The 23,255-nt window shown below is 39.1% G+C and overlaps 1 protein-coding gene across 1 annotated transcript in view; it reads right to left on the bottom strand.

Moving 5' to 3' along the window:
- Positions 1 to 23,255, bottom strand: part of LOC128638625 (galactoside alpha-(1,2)-fucosyltransferase 2) — a 425,415-nt gene that overhangs the window by 335,088 nt on the left and 67,072 nt on the right. The gene's annotated exons all lie outside the window — the stretch shown is intronic.

The raw sequence follows: 23,255 nt of genomic DNA, 5'->3' as shown, positions 1-23,255 counted from the left end.
ATAAATACAAAGTTACCTGTAAAATAAATATAAATCCTAAAATAGCTATAATATAATTATAATTTATATTGTAGCTATATTAGGATTTATTTTACAGGTAAGTATTTAGCTTTAAATTGGAATAATTTATTTAATAAGAGTTAATTAATTTCGTTAGATTTAAATTATATTTAATTTAGGGGGGTGTTAGTATTAGGGTTAGACTTAGCTTTAGGGGTTAATACATTTATTAGAATAGCGACGAGATTCGGTCGGCAGATTAGGGGTTAATAATTGAAGTTAGGTGTCGGCGATGTTAGGGAGGGCAGATTAGGGGTTAATACTATTTATGATAGGGTTAGTGAGGCGGATTAGGGGTTAATAACTTTATTATAGTAGCGCTCAGGTCCGGTCGGCAGATTAGGGGTTAATAAGTGTAGGCAGGTGGAGGCGACGTTGTGGGGGGCAGATTAGGGGTTAATAAATATAATATAGGGGTCGGCGGTGTTAGGAGCAGCAGATTAGGGGTACATAAGGATAACGTAGGTGGCGGCGCTTTGCGGTCGGCAGATTAGGGGTTAATAAGTGTAGGCAGGTGGAGGCGACGTTGAGGGGGGCAGATTAGGGGTTAATAAATATAATACAGGGGTCGGCGGTGCTAGGGGCAGCAGATTAGGGGTACATAAGGATAACGTAGGTGGCGGTCGGCAGATTAGGGGTTAAAAAAAATTTTTCGAGTGTCGGCGATGTGGGGGGACCTCGGTTTAGGGGTACATAGGTAGTTTATGGGTGTTAGTGTACTTTAGAGTACAGTAGTTAAGAGCTTTATAAACCGGCGTTAGCCCAGAAAGCTCTTAACTACTGACTTTTTTCCTGCGGCTGGAGTTTTGTCGTTAGATGTCTAACGCTCACTTCAGACACGACTCTAAATACCGGAGTTATAAAAATCCCATTGAAAAGATAGGATACGCAATTTACGTAAGGGGATCTGCGGTATGGAAAAGTCGCGGCTGGAAAGTGAGCGTTAGACCCTATTTTGAGTGACTCCAAATACCGGCGGTAGCCTAAAACCAGCGTTAGGAGCCTCTAACGCTGGTTTTCACGGCTACCGCCAAACTCTAAATCTAGGCCTAAATAAGCTAAGGGATAAGTCAAATTTCTTTTGTATACAAAGTTGCATCCATCATTAATGACATCATGCAACAATGTGTCACCTCGATAGTAAGTTTGAAATCTTACAATTTCTATAAATAGATTGAGGGGGTTGTGTGACGAACTCACTACCACTTCACCCTAATTATATGAGAATATCCAAATGAAATTATTTGCACAAGTTTGTGTGTTTTTTAGCATAATGTCATCTCTGCCCAAATCCAATAACAAGTTGTACTATATAAATCATCAGAGAAAGGCTACCTGGAAACTCAATACAAGTACTTAAATCAAGACATCAATCAGAGTGAGGAGGATTACAATGTGTGAGGGGGGTATGTACTATAGATATTAATAACGTTTAACAGAACTTGATACTTTAAACATGAACTGTCTTTCAAAATTATACATACTAGGACATATTTGTTGATCATAGATTGTCTAATACATGATATTTATTTTACTACTTGATACTGCATTTCGTTTTTGTTGAGTAAAATGTATCACTAAAGTGAAAACATGATAACCAAATAGGTTTATATATGGAGGCCTACTTATCAAGCCGTCAACTGTGCTGCATTCGACATCACCAATACGCTCGCCTGACATCACCTAACATCACGGTTGCAGACCTGAATACGCTCTCCATATTTATATAAAAAGCTGTCAAAAAGCTGTGCACCAAGTACAGGGCGATGAGCAGCGGACTGTTGTTAACTAACAGTTATCGATCACGCTGCTATTCGGCTTTTTCCCATCTTTATTTATATACCGTCACTAAACACCGCCACTATACTAAACTGTTTAACCCCTATTCCGCTGCTCCCAGACCCCGCCGCAACTAAATAAAGTTATTAACCCCTATCCCGCCACTCCCGGACCCCACCGCAACTAAATAAAGTTATTAACCCCTATCCCGCCACTCCCGGAGCCCACCGCAACTCTAATAAACGTATTAACCCCTATTCCGCCACTCCCCGACACCGCCGCAACTAACTAAATGTATTAACCCCTATCCCTCCTCTCCCGGAGCCCACCGCAACTAAATAAATATATTAACTCCTAAATCCCTGGCCTCCCATATCACTACCACTTACTAAACCTATTAACCCCTAAACCGCCAGCCCCCCACATGCCATAAACTAAATTAACCTATTAACCCCTAAACCTAACAACCTGCTAACTTTATATTAAATATTAACTCATTCCTATCTTATAATAAATTACCTTTAGATTTAAATTAAACTATATTAAACTAATAATTAACCTACCCTAACTGTAATACTAAAATTACATTAAACTACAAATTAAATTAAATATATTATATAGTTAAAAACCTAACCCTATTCAAATAATTTAAACCTACTATTAAAAATTACAAAGTTACAAAAAACTAACAACTAAGTTACACAAAATAACAAACACTAAGTTACAAAATAAAATAAACACTAAGTTACACAAAATAAAAATAAATTATCACATATTTAAACTAATTACACCTAATATAAGAGCCCTATGAAAATAAAAAAGCACCCCCAAAATAAAAAAAAACCCTAGCCTACAATAAACTACCAATGGCCCTTAAAAGGGCCATTTGCGGGGCATTGCCCCAAAGAAATCAGCTCTTTTACCTGTAAAAAAAAAATACAAATACCCCCCAACAGTAAAACCCACCACCCATACAACCAACTCCCCAAATAAAAACCTAATCTAAAAAAACTAAGCTCCCCATTGCCCTGAAAAGGGCATTTGGATGGGCATTGCGCTCTTTTTCCTTGCCCAAACCCTAATCTAAAATTAAAACCCACCCAATAAACCCTAAAAAAAACCTAACACTAACCCCCAAAGATCCACTTACAGTTTCTGAAGACCCGACATCCATCCTCAACGAAGCGGCAGAGGTCCTCAGCGAAGCCGGCAGAAGTCTTCATCAAAGCGGGCAGAAGACTTCATCCAGACGGCATCTTCTATCTTCATCCATCCGGCGCGGAGTGGCTCCATCTTCAAGACATCCGGCGCGGAGCATCCTCTTCTTTCGACGTCTTCTGAATGAAGTTTCCCTTTAAATGACGTCATCCAAGATGGTGTTCCTTAGAAATCTATCAGCCAATCGGAATCTATCAACCAATCGGAATTAAGGTTGAAAAAATCCTATTGGCTGTTGCAATCAGCCAATAGGATTGAGCTTTCATCGTATTGGCTGATCCAATCAGCCAATAGGATTGAGCTTGCATTCTATTGGTTGATTGGAATAGCCAATAGAATGCAAGCTCAATCCTATTGGCTGATTGGATCAGCCAATAGGACGAAAACTCAATCCTATTGGCTGATTGCAGCAACCAATAGGTTTTTTTCAACCTTAATTCAGAATGGCTGATAGAATTCTATCAGCCAATCGGAATCTAAGGGACGCCATCTTGGATGATGTCATTTAAAGGAACCTTCATTGTTGAGATGGATGAAGATAGAAGATCCCGTCTGGATGAAGACTTCGGCCCGCTTGGATGAAGACTTCTGCCGGCTTCAATGAGGACTTCTGCCACTTCGTTGATGATGGATGTCGGGTCTTCCAAAACTGTAAGTGGATCTTCGGGGGTTAGTTTTAGGTTTTTTTAAGAGTTTATTGGGTGGGTTTTATTTTTAGATTAGGGTTTGGGCAAGGAAAAAGAGCTAAATGCCCTTTTAAAGGCAATGGGGAGCTTAAGTTTTTTTAGATTAGGTTTTTATTTGGGGGTTGGTTGTGGGTTTTACTGTTGGGGGTATTTGTATTTTTTTTTAAAGGTAAAAGAGCCGATTTCTTTGGGGCAATGCCCCGCAAAAGGCCCTTTTAAGGGCCATTGGTAGTTTATTGTAGGCTAGGGTATTTTTTATTTGGGGGGGGAGGCTTTTTTATTTTCATAGGGCTCTAAGATTAGGTGTAATTAGTTTAAATATTTGATAAATTATTTTTTATTTTGTGTAACTTAGTGTTTATTTTTTTTGTAACTTAGTGTTTGTTATTTTGTGTAACTTAGTTGTTAGTTTTTTGTAACTTAGTAATTTTTAATAGTATATTAAAATAATTTGAGTAGGGTTAGGTGTTTAAATATGTAATATAGTTAATTTAATTTGTAGTTTAATGTAATTTTAGTATAATAGAGTAGGTTAATTATTAGTTTAATATAGTTTAATGTAATTTTAGTATAACAGTTAGGGTAGGTTAATTATTAGTTTAATATAGTTTAATTTAAATCTAAAGGTAATTTATTATAAGATAGGAATGAGTTAATATTTAATATAAAGTTAGCGGGTTGTTAGGTTTAGGGGTTAATAGGTTAATTTAGTTTATGGCATGTGGGGGGCTGGCGGTTTAGGGGTTAATAGGTTTAGTAAGTGGTAGTGATATGGGAGGCCAGGGATTTAGGAGTTAATATATTTTTTTAGTTGCGGTGGGCTCCGGGAGAGGAGGGATAGGGGTTAATACATTTAGTTAGTTGCGGCGGTGTCGGGGAGTGGCGGAATAGGGGTTAATAAGTTTATTAGAGTTGCGGTGGGCTCCGGGAGTGGCGGGATAGGGGTTAATAACTTTATTTAGTTGCGGTGGGGTCCGGGAGTGGATAATATTTAATGTAAAGTTAAGGGGTTGTTAGGTTTAGGGGTTAATAGGTTAATTTCGTTTATGGCGATGTGGGGGGCTGGTGGTTTAGGGGTTAATAGGTTTATTAAGTGGTACTGATGTGGGAGGCCAGGGGTTAATAACTTTATTTAGTTGCGGTGGGCTCCGGGAGCGGCGGGATATGGGTTAATACTTTTATGTAGGTGGCGGCGGTGTCGGGGCGGCAGATTAGGGGTTAATAAGTATAATGTAGGTGGCGGCAGCGTAGGGGCGGCAGATTAGGGGTGTTTAGACTCGGGGGTTATGTTAGGGTGTTAGGTGTAAACATAACTTTTATTCTCCCATGGGAATCAATGGGATATCGGGCAGCAGCGAACATGAGCTTTCGCTGCTTTCAGACTCCTATTGAAAAGCAGGTACGCTGGGCCGGAATAGTGGCGAGCGTACCTGTTAGATATTTGATAATTAGCAAAAGTAGTCAGATAGTGCCGAATTTGCATTCGGAACATCTGTAATGACGTAAGCATCGATCTGTGTCGGACTGAGACCGGCGGATCGTATGTTACGTCACAGATTTAAACTTTTGCGGGTCTGTAGGCTTTGATAAATGAGGCAAATCAGGCTTGGTACAATTACGCTGCGGAATTCCAGTGTATTTGCGGTTGACGGCTTGATAAATAGGCCTCATGGTTTTTATTATGATTATTATATTTTCTTTTTATTTGTTCCTTTTTCTTTTGTTGACAACTGAGGTAGTATGTATCATTTCACATGTTTGTTTTTACTGTTTGAGTGCTGTGGATTAATCAATTAAGAACTAATGCATTTAGAAACGCCCATTAGGGGCGTGGCTTGACTTACCATTGGTTCAAGCTTAGTTTAAATGGACTGTCAGTTGGAAGGTTTATTAGGCCTGATGAAACAGCCCACACCATGGCTGAGAAACTCGTTGCATTGTAACCATTGCTTGTCAATGTTTTTAATTATTTGTTTTAATAAACTAAACTTGTCTTATACAAGCTCTGGTTAATTACCTTCTTTAGCAGCCTTATCCACTGCTACCGACCATCCATCGACATTGAATCTGGAAGAATCCCCCAGCACTGACCTATCTACACCTGGAGAGGGTTAGCTGGTACACCTGAAGCTACCAGCCTGCACCTACCAGTACATAAGTGTACTTGGGCCATATGTGAGTACTCATTTGGCTATCCTTGCTTTTATGTTTTTTAATATACTGATATACACATGAGGCGCCCCTTTTGTCTCTTATCTCATATTTAGCTCTGGATTATTCTGTGAGGAGGAGAGCAGCCACATAATTGCACCATTGAAACAAACTGTCATAGTTGGATCTTTCGGCTACACTGGAAAGGGTTAGCCGGTAGACCCCGAGTTACCAGCCTGCACCTACTAGTACATAAGTGTACTTGTGCCTAATGTGAGTACCCATTTGGCTCTATTCATTTTCCTTATGGTCTGATATATTGATATACACATGAGGCGCCCCTCTTGTCTTCTATTTTTGATCCCAGCTCTACTTATAGCAGTTCTGCCAAATCGATACTGAAATGAAAGGTGAGGGACCTTACACGCCAAACACAGAGTGCAAATAGGTTAAATATTTAAACAATCACCTACAGGGCTATAAACTTACCTCGCCAGACTACCGCTAGCTCCGGATAGTACAAAACAGAGGGAGCTCTTCTTGTAATGCTGTCAGTGTAGTGGGATGAACCACCAGTCTGAAACAGCAGAGAAGCTGTAGTGCTTCCAGTACACTTTAACGTGTAAGTACTCCAGGCCTTATAATACGAGCGCGGTATAGGTCAGGGAACAGGTGGGTAGCAAACAAGCCATTGATGCACCTGTTGTATTGTGCGTAGTATGCGTCCTCAATAGCCTCATCCCACGGCTAGTGGCAATAGTATGGGGAGTTGCTGTGATGAGCCAACGATTGTTTCACCATTACGGCTTTGTCAGGGCTTATGAATTAACTCCTTCTGTTTCTACTTAAATAGCAACATTTGTTGCCTTCCCCTGGGAACCCTATCTGTGAATTTTGGTTCCTTATTGTATCCACTGTGCTGGTATCCATATATATGTTATAACAATTGCTTGTGGATATCTAATACAACTGTAATGTTTGATCCATATTGAAAGTGATATATAAGATTAAAGTGATTTCTAAAGTGTATACTTAAATCATACTATACAACATTTAAATTTAAATTATCAATATTTAATTTTTAATTTTTAATTTTTAGTACACACCATGGGCCGATTTATCAAAGCTTCAACTATGAATGGGCTGGAATTCTGCGTCGAATTAGACGCCAAGTTGATCCGCCGAAGTTAACACAGCGTCAATGTTGAAATGTTCGACATAATGTATGCTCCTGTGAGATAAATCCAATGCAAATCGATGCTTGTGTTATTCAAGCGTAATACTGATCATCCGCCTTCACATTCGACTCTATTCGGGCGTAATACTGATGATCCGCCTTCATATTCGACTCTATTTGACCCTCTTACCAATTTATCAAACATTCAACAGGTAGGCTTGTGTCTATTCTGTAGCAGTGTACCTATCGTTCAAACCGGCACCTCTGAGGCCGCGAATGCCATAGAAATCAATGGGAGTCTGAAAAGGTTTTGTTCCATGCTGTTTGTCTTCGCAGACAGTTAACAATGAACATGCAGAAAACTTTTAAATTTGTGATACTTTTATGACGCAGAAGGAGGATTTTAATGAACCATCTGAATCATGAAGTCTAATAAAAAAATGTTTCATGTCCCTTTAACCTTTTGTGATAAAAAAATATAAAAGATCTGCCCTTATTACTAAATAAAATCAAGTAGGGAGATGTTACCCTACTTATGGTTTATTTTTCATCTTTGTCTCTCTGTCGTAGAGTTTATTACAAAGCAAGGGGACAAGTTATTATTTATACAGGAATGAAAGAAAGGAACACAGTCCCTGACTTTTTTGACGCAGAAGGAGGAGATTAATAAACCAGCAACAGGTTGCACAAGTAGATGTGCGTCAACAAAGACGCATAAGAGTGCCAAGAGTATTTCTCCAAAGAATTGGTCTATATCCTTTGAGTGAAAGGGAAGAACTCCTTTCACTAGTAGATACTGTCAAACATATAAGGATAAAAGAGAACAAAAAAAGAGATATTACATAATATATTTTGATTACCAAAGAGTATAACTTAATTTGTTAATAAAAAAAATTGTGTCATGTTTAACGCATGGAACAACTACTCCAGGAGATGATGTTCATAGTTGAAAAGCAAATACAAAAAGAACTCTCACAACATTTCTGCTCCTTCTTCCACGCAGTACTCCAACTTCTAATAACCACCAAATAAGTCAATTATCGACCATGTGTTATTGGGAAATGCATAATCACGTGATTAATTAAATAAGCGAATCAAACATACATTTTCTACTCTCAATATCGAATCGAATTGGTCAGTACTGGTGGAATTGGTGTCGTAGTAGTAGTTAGTGTTAGAGACGACAAAAAAGGGATTATAACATTCATGAGGTGATGGGACGCACGTACCGCATATCTGGGATAAATATGACGTGGGGAATATGTATAAGGCGATATAGTGACCTTCGACGATGCAAAAAACAGTGTTATAAGGATATCAAATCAATTATCAAAAATTGCAATTGACATTTTTTAGATTGTGTATTATAATTGCTAAGACATACAATGGCTGTCACTTTCACTTCATGAACAATTGGTTGTCACATGAACATAACCAAAAAAGATCAGACCATTTAATATTCAGAAAATACATAAATTAGTCAACATTTGTATGAGTATTACAATCAAATAAAATCTGGAAATGATGTTTGATTCAATATAATATTAAGCAGAAAGGGATAGTCTACATAAAACTAAAGTGTCATGATTCAGATAAAGTAGCAATTATAATCACCTCTATAATGTTTTCCTATTATCATTGTTTGATTCCTTCTCTTGAACAGTTTTAGAATTTAAAAGTTTAATCTAGAAGGCCAGCCCATTATTTTAACACCTGTGTAGTAATGGTCTTGAAATAGAAACAATACACAGGTGGAGCACAAAAACTGGGTCAGCACTTGAACTTGCATTATTTTTGAATGAAAAGAAATTAAAAGATAAATAAGACATCTAAATATGTTTGTAAAACATTTCAGAAATAAAACATATATATGTATAAACAAAAATGTTTCACAAAACTCATAACTAAAATGTTACAAAGTACACTAACACCCATAAACTACCTATTAACCCCTAAACCGCCATCCTCCCACATCGCAAATACTATATTACACCTCTTAACCCCTAATCTGCCACCCACCCACATCGCGACTATTAAATAAACCTATTAACCCTTAAACCGCCGACCCCTCACATCGCCAACACTAAATAAATCTAGTAACCCCCTAACCCGCTGGCCCCCCACATCACCAAAACTATAATAAAGTATTAACCCCTAAACCTCCATCCCCCCACATTACAACTAATAAACTAAACCTATTAACCCCTAAGCCGCTGGGCCCCCACATTGCGAAACACTAAATTAAACTATTAACCCTTAAACCTAACACCCCCCTAACTTTAAATTAAAAGTTACAATATAACTATCTTAAAATAAATAAAGATTTACCTGTGAAATAAAAAAAAACTAAGATTAAACTATAAATTAACCTAACATAACTATTCTAATAAAATAAAATAAACTACCAATTAAAAATCCTAAATGATTAAAAAAAACTAACACTACGAAAAATAAAAAACCTAAATTACAAATTTAAATAAAATTTTAAAAAATCTAACGTTACAAAAAAATAAAAACGCTAAAATTATGAAGAATAAAAAAACACCAAGATTACAAAAAATAAATTATCCAAAATAATAAAAATTACACCTAATCTATTAGCCCTATAAAAACAAAAAAGCCCAGCCAAAATAAAAACACCCCCTAACCTAACAATAAACTACCAATAGTCCTTAAAAGGGCCTTTTGTAGGGCATTGCCTTAAGTTAAACATTGCCCTAAGTCTCCCCTAAAAGTAAAACCACCCCCACCCAACCAATCCCCCAAAATAAAAAAAAACCTAAGTCTAAAAAAATCCTAAAATACCCATTGCCCCTAAAAGTGCTATTTATATTGGCATTGTCCTTAAAAGGGCATTCAGCTTCTTTACTTCCCGTAAAAGGGCATTCAGCTCTTTTACTGCCCATTAAAACCCTAATCTAAAAAAAAACCCACCCAAAAATTTTTTAAATAATAACTAACACTAACCCCAGGAAATTTACTCATTGTTCCTGAAGTCTGGACATCCATCTTCATTCAGGCGGCGAGAAGTCTTCATCGAGATGGCATCTTATATCTTCATCCCAGTTTCGCAACGCTGTGGAGGCGCAGAGCATCATTGCTGGTGGTGCGGACATCCAGCATCCAGCCAATAGGATGAGAGCTACTGAAATCCTATTGGCTGATTTGAACAGCCAATAGAATTTCAGTAGCTCTCATCCTAATGGCTATTTTGAAAATGTCAGCCAATAGGAATGCAAGGTACCCCATATTTAAATGGGTACCTTGCATTCAAGCTTCAGTGTATGGCGGTGACCATATGAAGAGGATCCTCCACGCTGGATGTCTGAGCCGCCGGCAAAGATGCTCCACGCCTCCACAGCTCTGCAACACCGGGATGAAGAAAGAAGATGCCCCCACGATGGATCAAGATGTCGCCGCCTGGATGAAGACTTCTCGCCGCCTGGATGAAGATCGGGTTGATTGACACCCCCTGCTGGCGGCCGATTAGCCGCAAATCTGCAGGGGGTGGTGTTGCACCAGCAGCTCACAAGAACTGCTGGTGCAATGCTGAATTTTGAGAGCGTATTGCTCTCCGCATTCAGCGAGGTCTGTCGGATCTGATCCGCACTGTCGAATCAGGTCCGACAGACCTTTAATAAATAGGCCTCATTGTCTGGTTAGTCCACATGAAGAATTAGTTATCTTAAGGCACCATGGGGGGATATTTATCAAAGGTCTGGCGGACCTGATCCGACAGTGCGGATCAGGTCCGCCAGACCTCGCTTAATGCGGAGAGCAATACGCTCTCCGTATTCAGCATTGCACCAGTAACTCTTGTGAGCTGCTGGTGCAACGCCACCCCCTGCAGATTTGCGGCCAATTAGCCGCCAGCAGGGAGGTATCAATCAACCCGATCGTGTCAATCAACCGATTTTCGGCGATGTGTGTCCGCCTGCTTGGAGCAGGCGGACAGGGTTATGGAGCAGCGGTCTTTAGACCGCTGTTTCATAACTGCTGTTTCTGGCGAGCCTGCCCCATATGTAAATATTAAATAATAAAAAAGTATTTATAATAATTATTAAGAATTATTATAGTTACTGTTACATATATTCTATGAATTTTTAGAATATTTTAGAAGTGATGTGTTCAGAACAGCAATATATGTGTGGTAGAATTTGATATATAACAGCTTTAGGTTGCTTTATTCCATCATGACCTTAAAGGGACATTAAACCTAAAAAAATATTTCATGAGTCATAGAGTATACAATTTTAAACAACATTCCAATTTAGTTCTATTTTCTAATTTGCTTTATTCTTTAGATATCCTTTGAAATAGCAATGCACAAGGGTGAGCCAATCACACAGGGCCTCTATGTGCAGCCACCAATCAGCAGCTACTGAGCCTATCTAGATATGCTTTTCTGCAAAGGATATGAAGAGAATAAGACAAATTAGATAGTAGAAATAATTTTAAAAAGTTGTTTAAAATTGCATGCTCTTTCCAAATCATGAAAGAAAAAAAAATTGGGTTTCAAGTCCCTTTATGTAAACTTAGCAAATGGAACAGATACTTTGCTATCTACATATTGCTAGCAGTTCAATTAGCTATTGAAGGAAATTGGCTTTGTGACGAACCACTAATTTAAGCCCAGGTATTATATATTATTTTGTATATTAGGAAGATGGAGAAGTCTTCACTGTGACTTGACAATAAACAGGAACTATAAATTAAGATATGTGAGGTGTGAGACGCATGGCAGAAAGGAGATAAGGGTTAGCCTTGCTAGTGAAGCTGTTTATACAAGATATTTGTAGAATCTCTAGGTGATCCTCTCTCACTGTATTTTGTGCCAATTAGTCATATTAAAGATGCTCTCAAGCATAGCTTCATTTAACTTTCCCTTCATTTATCTTCTTTTCGCTTTATCTAAGTATATCTAAGTATCTTTCTTCTACCATTTATCCCCCTGTTTTTCTTTTCTTTCTCATTGAAAATATTACTTTTTTAGTTAAAGGGACATTAAACTACTGTGCACAACTACAAAAGAAAAGTAACTACTCACTATTGGCTAGATTACGAGTTTTGCGTTATGAGTGAAAAAGCTTCATAACCCTGCTTTTTCACTACCGCTGGTATTACAAGTTTTGCAGGTAGATCTGTACCGTAAGCTTTTTTGGTCGTAACGCAACGTAACTACCATGGCAAAGTCCTTTTTCAATGGGACTTCCACAGCGCCGGTATTACGAATTTGCCTCTCCGGACAAAAAGTGAGCAGGACAGCCTATAACCACAAGATCCATACCGTAAACTGAAAGTCAGTAGTTATGGCTTTTATGTTACAAAGCCGTAACATAAAACTCATAACTAAAGTGCTAAAAACTACCTATTAACCCCTAAACCGAGGCCCTCCCGCATTGCAAACACTAAAATAAAATTATTAATCCCTAATCTGCCGCTCCCGACATCACTGCCACTATAATAAACATATTAACCCCTAAACTGCCGTACTCCAGCATCGCAAACACTAGTTAAATATTATTAGCCCTTAATCTGCTGCCCCAATGTCGTCGCCACCTACATACACTTATTAACTCCTAATCTGCTGTCCCTAACATCGCCGCAACCTGCATTACTGTTATTAACCCCTAATCTGCTGCCCCCAAAAGCGCCTCCACTATACTAAAGTTATTAACTCCTAAACCTAAACCTAAGTGTAACCCTAACACCCCTAACTTTAATATAATTAAAATAAATCTAAATAAAAATGACTATCATTAACTAAATAATTCCTATTTAAAACTAAATACTTACCTATAAAATAAACCCTAAGACCTAGATTTGGAGTTTGGCGGTAGCCGTGAAAACCAGCGTTAGAGGCTCCTAACGCTGGTTTTAGGCTGCCGCCGGTATTTGGAGTCACTCAAAATAGGGTCTAACGCTCACTTTTCAGCCGCAACTTTTCCATACCGCAGATCCCCTTACGTAAATTGCGTATCCTATCTTTTCAATGGGATTTTTATAACTCCGGTATTTAGAGTCGTTTCTGAAGTGAGCGTTAGACATCTAACGACAAAACTCCAGCCGCAGGAAAAAAGTCAGTAGTTAAGAGCTTTCTGGGCTAACGCCGGTTTCTAAAGCTCTTAACTACTGTACTCTAAAGTAAACTAACACCCATAAACTACCTATGTACCCCTAAACCGAGGTCCCCCCACATCGCCGACACTCGAATAAATTTTTTTAACCCCTAATCTGCCGACCGCCACCTACGTTATCCTTATGTACCCCTAATCTGCTCCCCCTAACACCGCCGACCCCTGTATTATATTTATTAACCCCTAATCTGCCCCCCTCAACGTCGCCTCCATCTGCCTACACTTATTAACCCCTAATCTGCCGACCGCAAAGCGCCGCCAACAAAGTTATCCTTATGTACCCCTAATCTGCTGCCCCTAACACCGCCGACCCCTATATTATATTTATTAACCCCTAATCTGCCCCCCACAACGTCGCCTCCACCTGCCTACACCTATTAACCCCTAATCTGCCGAGCGGAGCTCACCGCTATTCTAATAAATGTATTAACCCCTAAAGCTAAGTCTAACCCTAACACTAACACCCCCCTAAGTTAAATATAATTTACATCTAACGAAATTAATTAACTCTTATTAAATAAATTATTCCGATTTAAAGATAAATACTTACCTGTAAAATAAATCCTAATATAGCTACAATATAAATTATAATTATATTGTAGCTATTTTAAGATTAATATTTATTTTACAGGCAACTTTGTAATTATTTTAACCAGGTACAATAGCTATTAAATAATGAAAAATAGAATGCGAGCTCAATCTGATTGGCTGATTGGATCAGCCAATCGGATTGAACTTGATTCTGATTGGCTGATTCCATCAGCCAATCAGAATATTCCTACCTTAATTCCGATTGGCTGATAGAATCCTATCAGCCAATCGGAATTCGAGGGACACCATCTTGGATGACGTCCCTTAAAGGAACCGTCATTCTTCAATTGGACATCGCCGGAAGAAGATGGGTCCGCGGTGGAGGTCTTCAGGATGGAGCCGGTCGTCATCGGATGAAGATAGAAGATGCCGCTTGGATCAAGATGGTTGCCGGTCCGGATCGCCTCTTCTTCCCGGATAGGATGAAGACTTTGGACCCTCTTCTGGACTTCTTCAGTGGATGTCTAGCCCCCGCTTGGGTTGGATGAAGATATCGGAGCCAGGACCGATCGGTGATACCCGGTGAGGTGAAGACAAGGTAGGAAGATCTTCAGGGGCTTAGTGTTAGGTTTATTTAAGGGGGGTTTGGGTTAGATTAGGGGTATATGGGTGGTGGGTTGTAATGTTGGGGGGGGGGTATTGTATGTTTTTTTTTTACAGGCAAAAGAGCTGAACTTCTTGGGGCATGCCCCGCAAAGGGCCCTGTTCAGGGCTGGTAAGGTAAAAGAGCTTTTAACTTTAGTAATTTAGGGTAGGGCATTTTTTATTTTGGGGGGCTTTGTTGTTTTATTAGGGGGCTTAGAGTAGGTGTAATTAGTTTAAAATTGTTGTAATATTTTTCTTATGTTTGTAAATATTTTTTTATTTTTTGTAACTTAGTTCTTTTTTATTTTTTGTACTTTAGCTAGTTTATTTAATTGTATTTATTTGTAGGAATTGTATTTAATTAATTTATTGATAGTGTAGTGTTAGGTTAATTGTAGGTAATTGTAGGTAGTTTATTTAATTAATTTATTGATAGTGTAGTGTTAGGTTTAATTGTAACTTAGGTTAGTATTTATTTTACAGGTAATTTTGTAATTATTTTAACTATTTTAGCTATTAAATAGTTATTAACTATTTAATAGCTATTGTACCTGGTTAAAATAATTACAAAGTTGCCTGTAAAATAAATATTAATCCTAAAATAGCTACAATATAATTATAATTTATATTGTAGCTATATTAGGGTTTATTTTACATGTAAGTATTTATCTTTGAATAGGAATAATTTATTTAATAAGAGTTAATTAATTTCGTTAGATGTAAATTATATTTAACTTAGGGGGGTGTTAGTGTTAGGGTTAGACTTAGCTTTAGGGGTTAATACATTTATTAGAATAGCGGTGAGCTCCGGTCGGTAGATTAGGGGTTAATAAGTGTAGGCAGGTGGAGGCGACGTTGTGGGGGGCAGATTAGGGGTTAATAAATATAATACAGGGGTCGGCGGTGTTAGGGGCAGCAGATTAGGGGTACATAAGGATAACGTAGGTGGCGGCGCTTTGCGGTCGGCAGATTAGGGGTTAATTATTGTAGGTAGCTGGCTGCGACGTTGTGGGGGGCAGATTAGGGGTTAATAAATATAATATAGGGGTCGGCGGTGTTAGGGGCAGCAGATTAGGGGTACATAGGGTTAATGTAAGTAGCGGCGGTTTACGGAGCGGCAGATTAGGGGTTAAAAATAAAATGCAGGTGTCAGCGATAGCGGGGGCGGCAGATTAGGGGTTAATAAGTGTAAGGTTAGGGGTGTTTAGACTCGGGGTACATGTTAGGGTGTTATGTGCAGACGTAGGAAGTGTTTCCCCATAGCAAACAATGGGGCTGCGTTAAGAGCTGAACGCGGCTTTTTTGCAAGTGTTAGGTTTTTTTGCAGCTCAAACAGCCCCATTGATTCCTATGGGGGAATCGTGCACGAGCACGTTTTTGAGGCTGGCCGCTTGCGTAAGCAACTCTGGTATTGAGAGTTGAAGCTGCGTTAAAAATGCTCTACGCTCCTTTTTTGGAGCCTAACGCAGCCTTTATGTGGACTCTCAATACCAGAGTTATTTTTATGGTGCGGCCAGAAAAAAGCCGGCGTTAGTTTTTCGGGTCGTTACCGACAAAACTCCAAATCTAGCGGTAAGTTAGCTACAATATAACTAATACATACATTGTAGCTAGCTTAGGTTTTATTTTTATTTTACAGGGATGTCTGTATTTATTTTAACTAGGTGGACTAGTTAGTAAACAGTTATTAACTATTTACTAACTACCTAGCTAAAATAAATACAAAAACTACAAAAAATAAAAAAACCTACCATTACAAAAAAAAATTATCCAAAGAAATAAAGTTTATTCCTATTCTAATACCCTTTAAAAAAAAAGAAAAAAAAAAGCCTGATCTAGAATAAACTACCAAGGACCCTTAAAAGGGCCTTTTGTAGGGCATTGTCCTGAGTTAAACAGCTCTTTTGCTCCAAACAAAAATACAAACACCCCCTAACACTATACAAACCCCCACCCCCCAAACTGCCAAGGGCTCTTAAAAGGGCCTTTTGTAGGGCATTGCCCTAAGTTAAACAGCTCTTTTGCTAAAAAACCACCCCCCTATTGGCTAATTCAAATTAGCCAATAGAATGAGAGCTGCTTAAATCCTATTGGCTGATTTGAACAGCCAATAGGATTTTAGCAGCCTTAATTCCTATTGGCTGATTCAAATTTTTCAGCTAAAAGGAATGCAAAGGACGCCATCTTAAATCGCATCCATTGCATTGAAGATTCGGTGTACGGCGGCGACCGTATGAAGAGGATGCTCTGCCCCGGATGTCTTCAGGATGGACCCGTTTCGCGCCTGCAGGATCAAGATAGAAGATGCCGTCTGGATGAAGATTGAAGAGGCCGTCTGGATGAAGACTTCTCGCCGCCTGGATCAGGACTTCAACTCCGGGATGAAGAGCGTTCAAGCGGGACTTCAAAAACTGTAAGTGGATCGTCCGGGGATAGTGTTAGGCTTTTTAAAGGGTTTTTTGGGTGTTTTTTTTTTTTTAGTTTAGGGTCTGGGCAGTAAAAGAGCTAAATGCCCTTTTAAGGGCAATGCCCATACAAATGTCCTTTTCAGGGCAATGGGTAGCTTAGGTTTTTTTAGAATTAGGTTTTTTATTTTGGGGGGTTGGTTGGGTGGTGGGTTTTACTGTTAGGGGGGCCTTTGTGGGGTTTTTTTTACAGGTAATAGAGCTGATATATTTGTGGCAATGCCCCACAAAAGGCCCTTTTAAGGGCTATTGGTAGTTTATTGTAGGCTAGGTTTTTTTTATTTTGGGTGGGCTTTTATATTTTTTAGATAGGGCTATTAGATTAGGTGTAATTATTTTTTATTTTGGATAATTTCGTTTGTTATTTTCCGTAATTTAGTGTTTGTTATTTTTTGTAACTTAGTATTTATTTATTTTTGTATTTAGATACTTTGTAATTTTTAGAGTAGTGTTAGGATTTTTTTAATGTGTAGTTTAGTTTATTTAATTTGTAGTTAGCTTAATTTTAGTTTAATAATTATATTAGTTTAATTGTTAGTTTAAACTAAGTTTTTTTTTAATTTGACAGGTAAATTTTTATTTAATTTAAGATAGGGAAATTATAATTTTAATATAAAGTTAGGGAGTTGTTAGGTTTAGGGGTAAATAGTTTAATTTAGTTTATTCCGATGTGGGGGGCTTTCAGTTTAGGGGTTAATAGTTTAGTTTAGTATAATTTGTTGTGGGGGGGGCTTGCGGTTTAAAGGTTAATAGGTTTAATATAGTGGCGGCAGTGTAGGGTTTAATAACTTTAGTATAGTGGGGGTGATGTGGGCGGACGGCAGATTAGGAGTTAATAATATTTAAATAATGTTTGTGATGTGGGAGGGCGGTGGTTTAGGGGTTAATAACTTTATTATAGTGGTGAGGGTGTTGGGGATCGCCGGAATAGGGGTTAATTTTTTTGTGGCAGCGATGTCGAGAACGGCAGATTAGGGGTTAATAAGTTTATTATAGTGCTTGCGATGTGGGAGGGCCTCGGTTTAGGGGTTAATAGGTAGTTTATGGGTGTTTAGTGTACTTTTTAGCAGTTTAGTTATGAGTTTTATGTTACAGCTTTGTAGTGTAACACTCATAACTACTGACTTTAGATGGCAAACCTAAGCTCCCCATTGCCCTGAAAAGGGCATTTGGATGGGCATTGCCCTTAAAAGGGCATTTAGCTCTTTTTCAGCCCAAACCCTAAGCTAAAAATAAAACCCACCCAATAAACCCTTAAAAAAATCTAACACTAACCCCTGAAGATCCACTTACAGTTTTTGAAGACCGGACATCCATCCTCAACGAAGCGGCAGAAATCCTCAGTGAAGCCGGCAGAAGTCTTCATCCAAGCGGTCCGAAGTCTTCATCCAACCGGGCAGAAGTCTTCATCCAGACAGCATCTTCTATCTTCATCCATCCGGCCTGGAGCAGCTCCATCTTCAAGACATCCGGTGCGGAGCATCCTCTTCTTCCGACGGCTCTTCTCAAATGAAGGTTCCTTTAAGTGACGTCATATTGGTAGTTTAATGTAGGCTAGGGTTTATTTTTCATTTGGGGGGCTTTTTTATTTTTATAGGGCTATTAGATGAGGTGTAATTAGTTTAAATATTTGATAATTTCTTTTTTATTTTGTGTAATTTAGTGGGGGTTTTTTGTAATTTAGTCAAATGTATTTCATTAATGTAATTTATTTAATTGTAGTGTAAGGTTAGGTGTTAGTGTAACTCAGGTTAGGTTTTATTTTACAGGTAAATTTGTATTTATTTTAGCTAGGTAGCTAGTAAATAGTTAATAACTATTTAGTAACTATTCTACCTACCGTAGTTAAAATAAATACAAAGTTTCCTGTAAATAAACCCTAAACTAGATACAATGCAATTATTAGTTATATTGTAGCTATCTTAGGGTTTATTTTACAGGTAAGTATTTAGTTTTAAATAGGAATAATTTAGTTAATGATAGTAATTTTATTTAGATTTATTAAAATTATATTTCAGTGAGGGGGTCTTAGGTTTAGGGTTAGACTTAGGTCTAGGGGTTAATAACTTTATTATAGGAGCGGCAGATTAGGGGTTAACAAATGTAGGTAGGTGTCGGCGATGTTAGGGCAGGCAGATTAAGGGTTAATATTTAACTAGTGTTTGCAATGCGGGAGTGCGGCGGTTTAGGGGTTAATATATTTATTATAGTGGCAGCGATGTCCGTTTCGGCAGATTAGGGGTTAAAAAATTTATTTTAGTGTTTGCGATGTGGGGGGGCCTCGGTTTATGGGTTTATAGGTAGTTTATGGGTGTTAGTGTACTTTTAAGCACTTTAGTTAAGAGTTTTATGCTACAGCGTTGTAGTGTAAAACTCTTAACTACTGACTTTTAAATGCGGTTACCATCTTTATTAAAAGACCTTTATTGTTTTATCCTGGGTCCAAGCATACAACGTTTCAAGCCAACATGGCTCTTAATCATGTACATGGTACATGATTAAGAGCCATGTTGGCTTGAAACGTTGTATGCTTGGACCCAGGATAAGACAATAAAGGTCTTTTAATAAAGATGGTGGCTGGAGTTTTTTGAAGTTTGTCATTTTGCTGAAGACTTGGCAAGTCTGTTGCTCCATGCCCCACAAGAGAAGATTCAGGTGTGCTGTTTTCCACTTCTTTGATTTTAAATGTGGTATCAGTCTTGACAGGAGAGGGTCTACCGCTCACTTTTGGTTAGACTCTTAATACCGGCGCTATGCAAGTCCCATTGAAAATATAGGATACGCAATTGACGTAAGTGGATTTGCGGTATTTCCGAGTCTGGCCAAAAAAGTGAGCGGTACACCTATACCTGCAAGACTCGTAATACCAGCGGGCGTTAAAAAGCAGCATTGGGACCTCTCAATGCTGCTTTTTAACCCTAACACACAACTCGTAATCTAGCCGTTAGTCTGTGCATCAATTAATTGTGAAACATAATTTAACCTTTTTTGAGACCAGTCATAAAAAGCGTGTGTCTCAGAGCCACTTGAAAATTGCGGATTACCTCTTATTGGAAGGTATTGTGAGATTTTATATTCAATATGAAGACTCTGGCATATTTTCTTCCAAGCTAATACAATATTATATATGTTATATTTAAAAGCTATTTTTTCAAGAGATTTAAGATAAGTTTGATGGAGTAACACCCTAAGAGAAAAGGGGAAAACTACGGCCTCCTCGCCTTGATAATTAGTTATATGATCTGAGCCTGTAAGCCAATCGATAGCCACATTGGCCATGCAGGTCCAGTTATACAGCTTAATATTGGGGAAAGCAAAGCCCCCGTCTACTTTAAGATGCATTCATTTCCTAAGGGCAATGCGTGGCTTACCTTTGCCCCATAAGAATCATGAACATTGTGAATTAAATATTTGTAACATAGTAACATAGTAGATAAGGTTGAAAATAGACTGAAGTCCATCGAGTTCAACCTATACAAATCTAAAATACTTACAAAAAGCTCCAGTTAAGCTTAAATAACCCCACTAAAAGGTGACTCATTTAATACTAGCAATCATATCCATAAATTTTGTTTATATACAGAAATGTATCCAGACTATTTTTAAATGTATCTAGGGTATTGTCATTCACTACCTCCTTTGGTAATGAGTTACACAATTTTATTGCTCTTACAGTGAGAAAACGTTTCCGTTGCAGGAGATTAAATCTCCTTTCCTCCAACCTTAAATTGTGACCTCTTGTTAGAAACAATTTTCTAGGAATAAACAGAGCTTCTGCCATCTCTGAATATGGGCCTTGAATATATTTATATAAAGTAATCATGTCACCTCTCAAGTGCCTTTTTTTCTAAAGAAAACAGACTCAGTTTGGCTAGCCTCTCCTCATAGGTTAATTTCTCCAATCCCCTTATTAGCTTTGTGGCCCTTCTCTGAACTTTTTCTAGTTCTGCAATATCTTTTTTTGCGATCGGTCCCCAGAACTGCACTCCATACTCAAGGTGAGGTCTTACCAGGGCTTTATACAGTGACAGAATTATGCTTTCCTCCCTTGAATCAATGCCTCTTTTAATACATGCTAGTATCTTATTAGCCTTTGAAGCCACTGCCCTGCATTGTGCACCCATCTTTAGCTTGTTATCTATTACTACTCCCAAATCCCTTTCCTCCTCTGTTTGGCTAAGTCTTGTCCCATTTAAAAAATACGTTGCCTGCTTATTTTTACTTCCAAAATGTAGATCCTTGCATTTTTCCGTATTAAATCTAATTTTTCATTTACTTTTTTTAAATTTTTCCATTTACTTTGTATATCTTTACTAGTAATAAAGACAGAAATATTTTGCATGAGGAATACAATTTTAGGAAAGATAATCATTTTAATGAAAGATATTCTAGCTGAGAGAGTTAACGGTAGTTTAGATACAAAGAGAGAAGCGCTCTACCAGGAAGAACAACAGCTCAGTGGCTTGTTCTATGGCGATTTACCACCCGGAAGCAGCCTCTTTTAGACCAGTGTGCTTTTCACAGAAGAAAACTTTCCTGAAGTATATCAGTCTGATCCCGCCAAATAAGGTCAGTCCAGCCCTGAAATACCAGGCAATTCTCCTCTGAACAAGGAACATGACAACCCCAGACGATCGTTTCGGCCTCCTATGGGCCTCGTCAGTGAGGTGCAGCCACATTCCTCTAAGCACACTGGGCAAGGAGTCCACGTCTGGTTTCCCCCATCACCCATAGGGAGACTTCCCCAGGGTCATAATAATTTGCATACAAAGAGAGAAGCGCTCTACCAGGAACGAACAACAGCTCAGTGGCTTGTTCTATGGCGATTTACCACCCGGAAGCAGCCTCTTTTAGACCAGTGTGCTTTTCACAGAAGAAAACTTTCCTGAAGTATATCAGTCTGATCCCGCCAAATAAGGTCAGTCCAGCCCCGAAATACCAGGCAATTCTCCTCTGAACAAGGAACATGACAACCCCAGACGATCGTTTCGGTCTCCTATGGGCCTCGTCAGTGAGGTGCAGCCACATTCCTCTAAGCACACTGGGCAAGGAGTCCACGTCTGGTTTCCCCCATCACCCATAGGGAGACTTCCCCAGGGTCATAATAATTTGCATACAAAGAGAGAAGCGCTCTACCAGGAACGAACAACAGCTCAGTGGCTTGTTCTATGGAGATTTACCACCCGGAAGCAGCCTCTTTTAGACCAGTGTGCTTTTCACAGAAGAAAACTTTCCTGAAGTATATCAGTCTGATCCCGCCAAATAAGGTCAGTCCAGCCCCGAAATACCAGGCAATTCTCCTCTGAACAAGGAACATGACAACCCCAGACGATCGTTTCGGCCTCCTATGGGCCTCGTCAGTGAGGTGCAGCCACATTCCTCTAAGCACACTGGGCAAGGAGTCCACGTCTGGTTTCCCCCATCACCCATAGGGAGACTTCCCCAGGGTCATAATAATTTGCATACAAAGAGAGAAGCGCTCTACCAGGAACGAACAACAGCTCAGTGGCTTGTTCTATGGCGATTTACCACCCGGAAGCAGCCTCTTTTAGACCAGTGTGCTTTTCACAGAAGAAAACTTTCCTGAAGTATATCAGTCTGATCCCGCCAAATAAGGTCAGTCCAGCCCCGAAATACCAGGCAATTCTCCTCTGAACAAGGAACATGACAACCCCAGACGATCGTTTCAGCCTCCTATGGGCCTCGTCAGTGAGGTGCAGCCACATTCCTCTAAGCACACTGGGCAAGGAGTCCACGTCTGGTTTCCCCCATCACCCATAGGGAGACTTCCCCGGGTCATAATAATTTGCATACAAAGAGAGAAGCGCTCTACCAGGAACGAACAACAGCTCAGTGGCTTGTTCTATGGCGATTTACCACCCGGAAGCAGCCTCTTTTAGACCAGTGTGCTTTTCACAGAAGAAAACTTTCCTGAAGTATATCAGTCTGATCACGCCAAATAAGGTCAGTCCAGCCCCGAAATACCAGGCAATTCTCCTCTGAACAAGGAACATGACAACCCCAGACGATCATTTCGGCCTCCTATGGGCCTCGTCAGTGAGGTGCAGCCACATTCCTCTAAGCACACTGGGCAAGGAGTCCACGTCTGGTTTCCCCCATCACCCATAGGGAGACTTCCCCAGGGTCATAATAATTTGCATACAAAGAGAGAAGCGCTCTACCAGGAACGAACAACAGCTCAGTGGCTTGTTCTATGGCGATTTACCCCCCGGAAGCAGCCTCTTTTAGACCAGTGTGCTTTTCACAGAAGAAAACTTTCCTGAAGTATATCAGCTTTCCTGAAGTATATTAGCCCAGTTTTTAAAGCGAACATTTCTGCCATATTGCAACGAAATTCATGCTATACCATTCACCAGTGTTTTTTAGATAAAAGTATTCCTAGGTA

Source organism: Bombina bombina, chromosome 8, assembly GCF_027579735.1.
Source record: "Bombina bombina isolate aBomBom1 chromosome 8, aBomBom1.pri, whole genome shotgun sequence".
Lineage (NCBI taxonomy): Eukaryota > Metazoa > Chordata > Amphibia > Anura > Bombinatoridae > Bombina > Bombina bombina.
The sequence above is the reverse complement of the archived record's forward strand: the minus strand, read 5'-3'. Positions and strand labels throughout refer to the sequence as shown.